Below are 12,523 nucleotides of genomic sequence, written 5' to 3' on the forward strand. Positions count from 1 at the left end.
GCATCAGTCCCAAGCTTAATACAATCTAGCTAATGTTCTTAATGCTGTTTAATGTTTCTCAGGTCTGTATTATGACCTGATATTGGTAGCAAGGTCCATACAAAAATGGTTTTGTCGAGAGCGGTGTGGAAGAGATTAACTGGCCTGCACAGAGCCCTGAGCTCAACCCCATCCAACACCTTTGTCATCAATTTGAAAGCCAACTGCGAGCCAGGCCTAATCACCCAATCAGTGCCTGACCTCACTGATGCTAATGCCTCTTCTCACTGAATGGAAGCAAATCCTGGCAGCAATGCTCCGACATCTTGTATAATGCCTTCCCAGAATAGTGGAGGTTGTTTTAGGAGGGTTGACCAACTCCATAATAACTCCATATTAATATCCCTAATTTTGGATGAGATGTTGAATGTCAGGAGTTCATATTTAGACCATGTAGTGTCTTTCTTTAATGGGTCAACTGCTGCAACCCAGAATTTGTTGGGAAACACTATACACGACTCCGCCGCCTCCATTCATTTTGAATGAGGGGTGGCAGCCAGACCCCACAAGGCATGTTGGGATTGCCGGCGGCGAGGCCGCGAGGGAGATGGCAAAAATTCAACTTTGACCCCCTTGCCGCGTCGCGGTAACCAGTCTGATTTGATTTAATGATCCGTCAAGTAAACTGTCCCTATTTTTTTCTAATTTTAGTTCCACATTCTATCGTTCCACAATGGAGGACCTAACTCGTAATTTCCGTATCGGGTTTCCATACTTAATAAAATCTCCTACAGAGACGTTGATAAGAGGAACGCAGCGTGGAAAAAGTCTCTGAAATTGTCGGTGGCTCTGCAATGTAGTTATCGCCGTTAGCTACTATCACTGTCCAGTCTGAATAAAAATCATTTTTGCAGTAACCTAGCGCTGAAACATGTTAATAAGCTGCCTAGCTAGGCTGTCTAATGTCTAGCTATAGTGAGTAACAACAAACAATAACAAAAAAAAAATATTTCTAATGTAGCCTATTAGTTTCTAGTTGTTCGTTTCTACCAGCCACCTAGCTAGCTAATCAGATACAACTGTGAGGGCATTATCTGGCTAATTAGCCAGACAATGTTTTTGTTGTTGGTTGTTACTCACTAGCTAGACATTAAACAGCCTAGCTAGGCAGCTGACTAACATCTTTCAGATCTAGATTACTGCAAAAATGATTTTTATTCAGACAGGACAATGAATATGAAACACGATATTAAACCCGGTCAACATTTAACGAACACAACTATCTGCAAAAATAGGCGACACGCCCACAAGCAGCCGATTGTGGGGACGCGGCACGGCGACAGGCGGCCGTCGCCGCGTGTAGTGTGACTTCACCATAAGCACAGTACAGATAGTTGACTGAAGTTCTCACTTGCAAATTTAAAAAGCGTGTGAGCTACTCAGCTGCTAGAAGACACTTTATCTCTAGAAGTGTTTTCTTAGATTTGAGCATTATCAAATAAACAGACTATCCCTCCATTGTAAGCACAGCATTTATTCATGTAATTCAAATCAATAACCTCAAGATTCTACTGTAGCTAGCTGCTGTGAATTTTTGACCTTGATGAGTGAAAAGCAATTTTAAAACTATGTAAATGATGCTGTACAGAAAATAAAGGCTGAATGACTAGCCAGGGTGTACCTCTTCCTCTTGTTGTGCTGAGCACTGGCACCAAATCAAAGCACGGCAACACCCCAGAAAGCCATTTTTAGTGTGGCACTGGCTCTTGAAGTGTCGGTTAGAACCTAATACAGTGGGACAAAACAAAGCAAAAGAAAATAACAGCAGTCACAATACAACGGCATGTTAGTGTGACAATACGGGTGCTGGGACCCAGGCGCAGAGTGGGGGAAAAAAAACACGAAACTCAAAAGGGAGAAAATTAACAAAGACTTTACTCACACAAAAAGGCAAACACAAACAGGGAACAGGCAAGGCCACAAAGGGCAAAACAACAAACTCAAAACATTCTTAAGAACAAAACACAGAACAGAACACAGGCAGGCAGGCAGGGTACAGGCAGGTGGAACACACAGGCAAACACATAAAAGAAACACCAGAAAATACATACGGGTCAGGAACAGGCACAAGTCGGAAGCAAACACAGGTAGGAAACAAACACAAGTCAGGAACCAAAACACAAACGGGTAAAAAACGCAGGCAGGTACAGTGGGTCTCAACAAACGCTAGTCGGGAACAAACACAAGGAACCAGCACCCGAGTCAAGGGAACAGAGAACTTAAATAGACAGGGGTAACAAGACACAGGTGAACTCAAAAAACAATCAAACCAGAAGGAGGGGATAAGACACAGGTGGGAACAATGATGGGATAACGAGACAATGAAACAATCATACAATTAACAGGGGGGGAGCAGGACACAAAACAGAAGTGCCGCCATCTGGCGGCCCAACAGGGGAAACACAGACAGGAAAACAGGACCATGACAGCTAGTCACCTGGGGCACTGGGAGTTTTGTCCCCTTCCCTTTACAAAAAGTGCTAAAAAAAAGTGCTTAGTGTAACAGTGGATCCACTGAATTCCAATGCCGCTCTCCAACCGTAATTATTATTTTTCTAACAGGCTGGGAAAAATGGTGGACAATGTAGCAGCACTTCTGTTAATGTCTTCTATAAAGTTCCTCGAAAAGTCAGTAGTTTATGTTTCCTCCCCCACTAATGTCAACATTCTAAGATATAAACATTCTAAGACAGTCTGGAAAGAAAAATGAAAAAGAGAAAAAAAGGCAACAAAGATGGCAGAAAGAAGGATTTCATGGGTTCTCAAGTGGACCACAACTACTGCGCTGCTATGGATTCTAATGTGAAGAGTGGCAAGCGAAGCCTTAATGAACTGGTTGACTTATATGAAAATATCCCACTGAACACTCTATCGAGCACTCCATCAAAAAGAGCATCAACATCTGAAAAGCATTCTCGCAAAATGAATCTGGACTTGCCTCCAATGATACTATCATGTCTGTGCTTTATGCCCTGGTGGAGAGGTTTAACACACTGGAGAAGAAGATGGAAGATCTCAGCATGCCTTGAGTAAATTTATGTCTAAAGTCATGCTCATTTATGCATGTCTTAAATTACTGAATTTGTCTGTAGGATATGAACCACAAAAAGGAAGTGACATTTTGTTATCCGTTGTAGGCAATCTAGCATTCGGGTAGGACGCTATGTGTGATAACCTACTGAACCAATCACAAATTTGGCTAAATATCTTGCATAATTGGGGAAGAAAATTGGATCACCAAGGATTGCTGAGCACTCTCACTTGCAAGTCCTTAGAAAGTGACTTGTTAAGCACTCTGGATTTCAGTGATATCATTACAGACTTCTAAATCGGTAGCGCTGACCTACTTGGCATGTTAATGTCACATGTTAGGCCTGCGCTTACAGTTGGAAATTCAGACATTAGGACAGCTATCCAAATAATGATCTATTAAGTTGGACTTCAAATCATTGCTGCTGCATTGACTAATTTAGCAAACTGGGCTATTATTAGCTAGTTAAACAATGACGTGAAAATATAGGAGGTCTGGATGCTGGCTTGCTAGGCTTACCTGTGACAGGTGTCCTTGCAGAGCGCAGGTTTTTGCAACATTCACCGTCATTCTGCCTGAACTTCCTGCAGCACCTGAAGAAATCCATTTGCCTCCCTCTGGGCAAAGATCACACAAATACAACAATAAGGACCAAGGCACCATATAATAAAAGTTAATGCATTTGGGGTTAAGGGAACCAAAGATTTATTAAGGAGAACGGGACAGTGTGCCCTCCTGTATTTTTGCTTTATTAGAGGCTTTAAATCCTTAATTGTATCTAGCTAGCAGGCTACCCACAACTTCTGACTGCTTTAAATCCTACAGGCAAGAAATGTGCACTCTCAGCCATTCTGTTATGGCACTAGTAGCTAGCTACTGTAGAAATGTGGTCGGAAACTCAGAAATTTGATTGAGGTTTAACAACTGGTTTATAAAGCCATAAATAACCTCTTTATAACCTCTTTAATACATAAATAACCTCTTTATGCTTCCTAGCTATTCCTACAGCCAACGTTACCCTGATGTCTCGCAAAATGCATCGTTGTGAAAAGTGATTTAGATGGGGACAGCTAGCTAATACAATTCACTTGATTTATCCACTTGATTTGTCTTGAATGCCTGCGTGGTGCATGAGAGAAAGCAAAAGATTTAATCCATATTAAGTTTTTATTTTTTAAATGGAAACAATGTGATTTTTATTTTTTGCTATGTATATAAACAATGTGTAGTACTAAAACAAGAGCTTATGACCTAATGCAATCTTGCCTCGTTTCCATTGTTTACAGGAAAAAGTACAATAATGGCAAAGACATTTCAATATGATTTGCTGTACTGAAATGTTACTATCCTGAACTGTGGTTCTAACATAATCTAAGTAGTACAAGGTGTAAATAATTCAAGAAGATGTCATTGCACTGTGATAAATGTACCCTGTCACTTAAAAATTTCCCGGTCAATTGTGCTTTATGTTTGTGTGTTTTTTTACTATCATGAAATACACGATAAGAATTTGACATTCGCTGAAAGATGAACATTCGTATCCTTTGAAATGCGAATGCATTGGAGCCTATAATTAAAAAGGGACCGCGACGCGACTTCAATTAGAGTGGTATTCTGCAAACTCATGGTATGGCAGTATATGTAAGCAAGGCTTTTTACCTGGGCACTTCAAAAGAACTACCCAAAGTAAGATACTGGAGCACTTGTAAGGTCTGCACGTTCATTGCAGGGGGGTGACTGACGTTTCGACAAGTGTCTTCCTCAGAGTCAACAACAGAACAAAATAAAAGGGGGAGGTATATATCCTCCCACATAGTGATGTAATTGACAGCCATTAGAAAAAAAACAAAAAAGCAATGGCACTCATCATCACAGTTATCAAATAATATATGTAGAGGCATATAGCAACAGATAACAACAGTGTTTCCCCTATGGTAGAATAGGCAAGGTAGACTAATTAGTAGTGGGGCGACATAGCTCAGGAGGTAAGACCGATTGTCTGGCAGTTGGAGGGTTGCCAGTTCAAACCCCGCCCTGGGCGTGTTGAAGTGTCCTTGAGCAAGACACCTAACCCCTAACTGCTCTGGCGAATGAGAGGCATCAACTGTAAAGCGCTTTGGATAAAAGTGCTATATAAATGCAGTCCATTTACCAGTCCATTTAATTATTCATAAAAATTGAAAAAAAGTTGGGCCTATAATTACATGATGAAATTGCTTCTTTGGTGGCCTATACCCCCCATCTATAAAGTGCACTGGGGAAACATTGTCTAGTATGATTAATCCATGCTCATATCTACAAATATATACATGTTCTGGATATTGATTTCCACAGTGCCTAAACAAAATGAAGAGACTAGGGATCATTAGAGGAAGCAAGAGAGGCTCGGTTGGTCATTTGCTCCACCAGAGGATGCTGCGTTAAGGGTGTGGATCCAAAAGGCTTCCCTACACAGTAATTTATTAATGATGTCACCTCCCCTTGGGGGTGGCTTGACCTTTTCTATACCTATGAATTTGATGGAGGAAACCGAGCCGTGGTTTGCTTCAACATAGTGACGCGCCATAGCATAGTCAAGATTTTTGTTACGTATGGCGGTTTTGTGTTCTCCAATTCTTACTTTGAGTGTTCGCTTGATCTGACCCACGTAGACTAGGCCACAAGGGCATTTCTGCGTATAAATGACGTGTGTGGAGTTACAATTAATACATTTTTTTATCCCGTATTTGGTGATAGAGGATGATAAAAGAACTTAGCTTTGTAAGAGTTGGAACAATGCATGCAGTGACCACAGCAGTAGATACCAGCAGGTGGGCTCGGCAACCAAGTGTTAGGGGCTGCAGTGGGGGGCATAAAGCTGTGTACAACATAATCTTTAATGTTGCGTGCTCTTCTAAAAGATATCAGAGGGAGATTGGAAGTGATTTCTTTCAGTGGTGGCTCACTTAAGAACATGCCAGTGTTTGAGAATTATATTCTTCACCTGGCCAGCAGAGGGGTTATATTCAGTGGAGAAGCAAATACGTGGAGAGGCTTTCTTTTTTGCCTCTTTGGACAGTAGAGAAGAACGGTCCGTATGTTTGGCCAAGTTAAGTGTCCGGTCAATGTCCCTGGTAAACCTCCAGTTGAAGGATTGAATCCCGCCTTGCCCTCAGGCAGATAATTTCCTCTTTTACACTAACGTTTTCTTACGCTTATATTTGCTTTACCAAAACTCACTCACGGCCACCCATATGCATTTCATGACGGCAAATGTATTCCTTTTATTAAAAAAAGTTACACCAGTTCACCACTGTGCTATTCCTACTAACTATATTTCTTCATTGGGCTACCCTACAAAACCTTCTTATCAGCAAACGCCACGTTTGTACATTCATGTTACCTCGCCCTGTTCTCTATCTAGCCACATACGAACAATTACTACGTATGTACGGTCTGCAACTCCCCATTAAAACATTACATTTAAATTCACGACTCACTCATAATTGTAACTACTACTACTGAACATGAAAAAAGCATATCAGTGCATGTGACAGTACCCCCCCCCCAGGGCAGCTGGAGGTCTGGCCGACCGGGAGGCAGCCCGACCACGGCGCCTCCGTGACCGCCCACCCCGGGCACTGGGAAGCTCAAGGGCGAGGGACTCCCAGTCGCTGGGTGGCGAGTCCTCCGGGTCACTCCACCACCCCGGTGGCATGATAAACAAACACAAACAACCAAAAAAAAAAAAAAAAAAAAAACACCTCTGCTGGGTCCCACACTGGCTGGTTCCTTCTGTGACGGTCCGGGTAGGGGGGACCCAAACGCAGAGGGAAAAAAAACACAAACTCAAAAGGGAAAATTAACAAAGACTTTACTAACAAGGTGAACAAACAAGGAACAGACAAGGCCACAATGGGCTAAAACACAAACTCAAAAAATAATCTAATGAAACAGAAAACAGGAACTCAAAAACACAGACAGGGCAGAACACGGGAAGGCAGAGCACAAGGGAACAAGCAGGTACATACAGTTTGCAACATCGGAAACAAACACATAAAAGAAACACCAGAAAATACATACGGGTCAGGAACAAAACACAAACAGGTAACAAACGCAGGCAGGTACAAGAAAGTCGGGAGACAAACACAAGAAGGCAGGTACATGAAAGTCGGGAAACAAACACAAGAAGGCAGGTACATGAAAGTCGGGAAACAAACACAAGCAGGCAGGAACATGTATGTCAGGTAACAAACACATAGAACCAGCACCCGAGTCAAGGGAACAGAGAACTTAAATAGACAGGGGGGTGACAAGACACAGGTGAACTCAAAAAACAATCAAACCAGAAGGAGGGGATAACAAGACACAGGTGGGAACAATGATGGGGTAACGAGACAACCAATAATACAATTAACAGGGGGGGAACAGGACACAAAACAGAAGTGCCGCCATCTGGCGGCCCAACAGGGAAAACGCAGACAGGAACACCGGAACATGACAGTGCAATAGACTTCACACGTTACTTCACCCTCCATTTTAACAGCTAATACTTTACAGCAACTGTTATATATACCGTTCGATAAGGAACCTAAGCTCGCTCATGGTCACTCCATTTACTTCGCACTATAGTCTGTGATCATGTCAACCTTCACCTACATGCCCATTCTGCTAAAAACATATTGTTTCAACTATGCAATTTCATAATTTCATCCTAATTTCTCTCACACTGTTGTTATTTTATCATATGCAAAGCCTGCTGGGACACCTGCAGATAAGCCTATCAAAATGCCTTATAAACCTTACAAATACTAAAAGTGCATCTCCACGAAATAACAGACAACGGAGCAGGACAGAAGGGTACACAAGTTGCGACCTAGGGAGCTCTAATTCTACGTGCTTTCTGATTCTTTTGTCAATCAAGGCTCGTTGGATGGCCGTCAAATCCGTGAGTACATACACTAGCCACATTTCACCTGTGTTTCTGATGCGTTTACACTTATACGCCACCGCACCCTTTCTCACAGCAACTGTTTTACATATATAGCGAACCGAAACTGCTCAACTGAAAGAACTGAGGAAATATTGGGTAGCATTGCTTTGGAATACATCGTATTTAATATCGGTGAGGCAAGATAGCCTATATTGTTTGTAGTACCGTAACTTGGCGTCATTTTGATATCAAAACTTTTAATGGCAGGCCTGGATTTTGGCAGTCTGAATGAATGAGTTATAGACGATGTATGTCTTGTATGTGTGAGTAACTTGGGATTTTTGTACGTTGAAAACGTGCTTTTTATGAGATTAAATTATACACAATCTGCAGGAGCGCATTGTGATTTACAAAATATCGCAAAATTTGCATATAAATACCACGAGCTAACATGTCACAATCGTGGTTGATATACTCACTAGCCGACTAACCGGACGACTAACATTCCAGAGAGCAGCGACACATTTTAACGGCTTCAGCTGTCAAACAAGGTGAGACTTGACCAGGTCTCCTTTGACTGAAGATGTGTTTCTTCATCCTTAGCCTTCGATAATGAAAAGGACTCACCAGTGCTGATCCGTAATACAGGAGCCTTCGTAAATCTTCTCTCTGGAGTCGCACATGGACCCTGTGTGTGGGCTTTTTATGCTGAGGTCTGTACTTGTGGGAGTAGCCGTCTGTGCACCAGAAAGGGAGGGGGCACAACCAGGGCGGGGGATTCAAATAGATCATGTGATTTTTCAGAAAGTCTTGTTGCTAATTTCAGTTTCAGTGGTGATGGGGGGCACAACTTTGAATGTGATTCAGGGATGTTGTTTATGTTACAGAAGGTTCAGCTTGGGACACCTGTAAACGATTACATCACATTTATTTTGCAGATTCTGTTATCCAGAACAAGTTACACTGAAGGAAATCATTGAGTGCATTCACTGATTAACAGTTCCAGACCTGGCCCTTAAGACAAATGAAGTAAGATATGACTCAGCAAGGACGGCCTGGGCTGCAGCCTTCTCAGAGGCGATGCACAGGCTGAAGACCCAGCTCACCACGTCCCAAGTCCTGACCCATTTTGACCTATGCTGCCCCCCTGTGAGGTCACGGCCAGGTGAGGGCCTGTCACAGCATGACCCTGACTGCCACAAAGCAGCACTGTGCGTAGTGCCTGTGTGTGCACCTGTGGGAGGTGGCACTTATACTTGTACGGCCAAATGTCCTCACAATGATAGAAGGATGAGGAAAATTACGCAAGGTGGGGACCTTTTGCTGGCCCCCACAAGTTCAAGAGGCTGTTTTAGGGTTAGGACTTAGGGTTAGGCATGTATTGGTTGGGGTTAGGGTTAGGGTTAGAGGTTACGAAATGAATGTAAGTCAATGGGAAGTCCTCACAAATATAGCAATACAAACATGTATGTGTGTGTCTGTGTGTGCGTGTGTGCATGCGGGTGTGTGTGTGTGTGTGTGTGTGATTGGGGTGAAATATGGTGGGAGGGAGTAGGAAATACCTTATGTCTCACATCTGCAAAGAAAGAAATGGTCTAAATTTGACACTTCTGACCCCTTTTAGCCTCCACTTTCACTGCTGGGTCAAATGGACCCAAACAGTATCTCTGTGATATAAACATGCAGGGGGGGTTTGCAAATACATGAAATTAACCATTTTCATTTCAAATGTTGATTACAATAATTAAGGCCAGTAGAAGAAGTTTCATACTGAAAAATTACTTTTAGGTATTTTCCCTAGATTTTCAAACTTTAAAAAGGGTCAATTTGACCCGCAACATAACAGGAGGGTTAAATATTAAAATGTGCATATATTATTATATAATGCATATTTTTCAATCCGCTTTTCATATGAAACGTAACGGTCGTCAATCGAGTTTCAAACTACCATCGGGGAAGTTTTATTTTGCCTTCAAAGGACTGATATTCCCCATTCACTTTAATGGGGAGCTGAACAACGAAGATATCCGGAGTACAAGCTTACTTCTGGGGCTTCTCAGCTTAGGTTTGCGGAGGGCGTGCCATTCTGTCCAGATAAATATGCTTGTCTACAGCACATACAGAGAGAAACGCCACCGAAGGAATACGTAGTCACAGATGGAGTTTTATTTTAATTTTATTTTTTGCAACCATGGACCAGGTAAAGCTGTCTCTTTTCTGCTTATTGTGTAATTACACTCGGATTTAGGGATTCTGTTAAAGAAATCGGCAACTGTGCTGCGTTGGCAGCTTCAAGAATCGATGCAGCACATTAGTAACGTTGCCAATGGTAACACCCATCAAAGTTGAGAATTTATTTTCTGTTCAGGCTGTCGCAGTGGAAAGGCAAATTAACTTTAGCTAAGGTTACACTACGAATATGTCGTACATTTACCCAGTAGATATGAGTATTGAATAATATTTCAAGGGAATGCGACACGAGGATGAGGAGAGATAAACAGCACCACAAGGAGCCTAGTTTCCATTTGGCGAGCATATTTTATATGGAGCTGAAGTTGACTCCCGATTCGAATATTCCGGTCCACCTTAAATCGGTTGCGTTACATGATCTTATATGGTCTTCCTGAGGTGTTTGCAAAGGCTATAATTTGCTTTTAAAGGTGAAATACGCATTAAGAGGGAAATTGAACAATGGTGGTAATGTGAATTTTTTTAAAAATATTTTAATTATGTTACGGTCACTCCACATGTCTTTTTAAGGCTGTTATATGGAAGGATCAGATAGCTAAATGCGTGACACTTGGGTTTCTCCTCAAAATCTAATAGTCTCAACATCGCATCACGTGTGTACGAGAGAACAGGAACTAATGTGCATCTGAAATGGTGTGGATGAAATATCACTGCACTGTATACAAATAAAACTCAGAACTGTGATAAATACAGTAATAAAATCCTACTGGAAAATGGATGTATTGGATGGCAATTTCTCCTCAAAATTGAAAGGTCTCAATCTTTTGACAGTTGGGGTCCTGGGTTACATCCCACCCATGAAAGACTGCAATTGAACTCATGTTTACCTTTTAAGCAATAGTCTATTATTTTGTACAGTGCTGTGAAAAAGTATTTGCCCTTCCTGATTTTCATTCGTATTGAAACATACCATCAGGGTGCAGTTGAAGGCACAATGGTGCAGTGGTTAGCACTGCTGCCTTGCATGAGAGAAGTTCCGGGTTCGAGTCCTCTCTGCATGGAGTTTGCATGTTAAGCTTCCTTTGTAATACACCCCCCAGGTTAGCTCAGCAGCATAAGTTACCATGGTGATTTACAGAGCGTCTCAAAAGAGTGTGACTTTCGTGATACCAGAAGATGTGGAGTAAGCCACAAGCTAGCTGGCTATCCCACTTAGCCTGCTTTGTGATACAGGCCCCTGGGGGTTTAGATTCCAGCTAAGTTTAAAACTCCACATGGCAATTCAGCCTTTATTTTCTGCATGCTTTATTTACACTTTTATGTAATTAATGGTAAATACCCAATAATTCTTGAGGAATATAGGATAATTTATAAACGTCTCATAAACTTAGTACTGTCTTACTCCATCATAACCAAAATATGAGTGTTTCCCTCAACTGTTTATGCTTTTTTATGTTTACATTTGAGATCAACACTAGCTTCAAATGGTGGTTTTCATATCTTGAGTATGATGTAACTGAAATTTAAGAAGCAAATAACAGCACATTGGGGTGTACTACAAAATGAGATTATGGGGTTAGTGAGCTAACTTAAGCTTTAAGCCTGGATTTTCCATATCACAAAGCTGACTCACTTAAAATCTGGGTATATCACCATGGTAACTTATTCTGTACAACTGACCTGGTCTGGGGTAGGTTATGTTCAGACTGTCAGATTGAAACATAAAAGCACCACCCATTGGCATATCAGCTACTTAGAAAAAGGCATCTCCATTCCAGTGTTCTCACAGGGTGGACATTAAAAGACTGAATTAATCCACTTGCCTCCTCCAAGGATACACTATACACTAAAGATATAGATTATATATCTAGGGAATACAGTAGGCCTAGGCCTACATGTGCAAGTTTCTTGAACCCTACATGTCCATTTCTGCTTCCATTAACTATGGGACAATGGAAGTGTAACATTATTCTTCAGTTTACATCCTGTATGCTATCAAGTTTAAGGTTTAAGGAGCTCCTGAATGAGCAGTTTTCACATTAGAAATACTGTAGCACAGTTAGTGAGAGTGTAGACTTTTTCATTATGTGTGGTGAGGTAAATAAGGTAGGCTATTAACGAACACATTTTCACTATTAGCAAATTTTTGCCAACCCTCATCCCTGGCTTTGTTGGTGGCAGTGGTGTTACTTTTTGCCATTATGATTGTTTTATGTTCTTCGTACCGCCCATTATATCCTGCCTTATCTATGCAGGCTTGCGTGGATGGATGGGAGGGCTTCTCAAACAGAGCCATTCTGTCAAACATAACTGCCTTTTAAGATTGATAATACAGTTTCTAACTATGATGA

General features: G+C 41.6%; 1 protein-coding gene and 1 long non-coding RNA gene across 2 annotated transcripts in view; both read right to left on the reverse strand.

Moving 5' to 3' along the window:
• LOC135258439 (interferon-induced very large GTPase 1-like) overlaps nucleotides 1-12,523 on the reverse strand; it is a 465,270-nt gene that overhangs the window by 326,750 nt on the left and 125,997 nt on the right. The gene's annotated exons all lie outside the window — the stretch shown is intronic.
• Nucleotides 1,606-8,661, reverse strand: LOC135258479 (uncharacterized). The gene is made up of 3 exons (XR_010330999.1): nucleotides 8,610-8,661; nucleotides 3,590-3,687; nucleotides 1,606-1,764 (listed from the first exon to the last, which is right to left on the reverse strand). It is a non-coding gene; the product is annotated as an uncharacterized LOC135258479 (long non-coding RNA).

This window comes from Anguilla rostrata, chromosome 7 (assembly GCF_018555375.3).
Source record: "Anguilla rostrata isolate EN2019 chromosome 7, ASM1855537v3, whole genome shotgun sequence".
Lineage (NCBI taxonomy): Eukaryota > Metazoa > Chordata > Actinopteri > Anguilliformes > Anguillidae > Anguilla > Anguilla rostrata.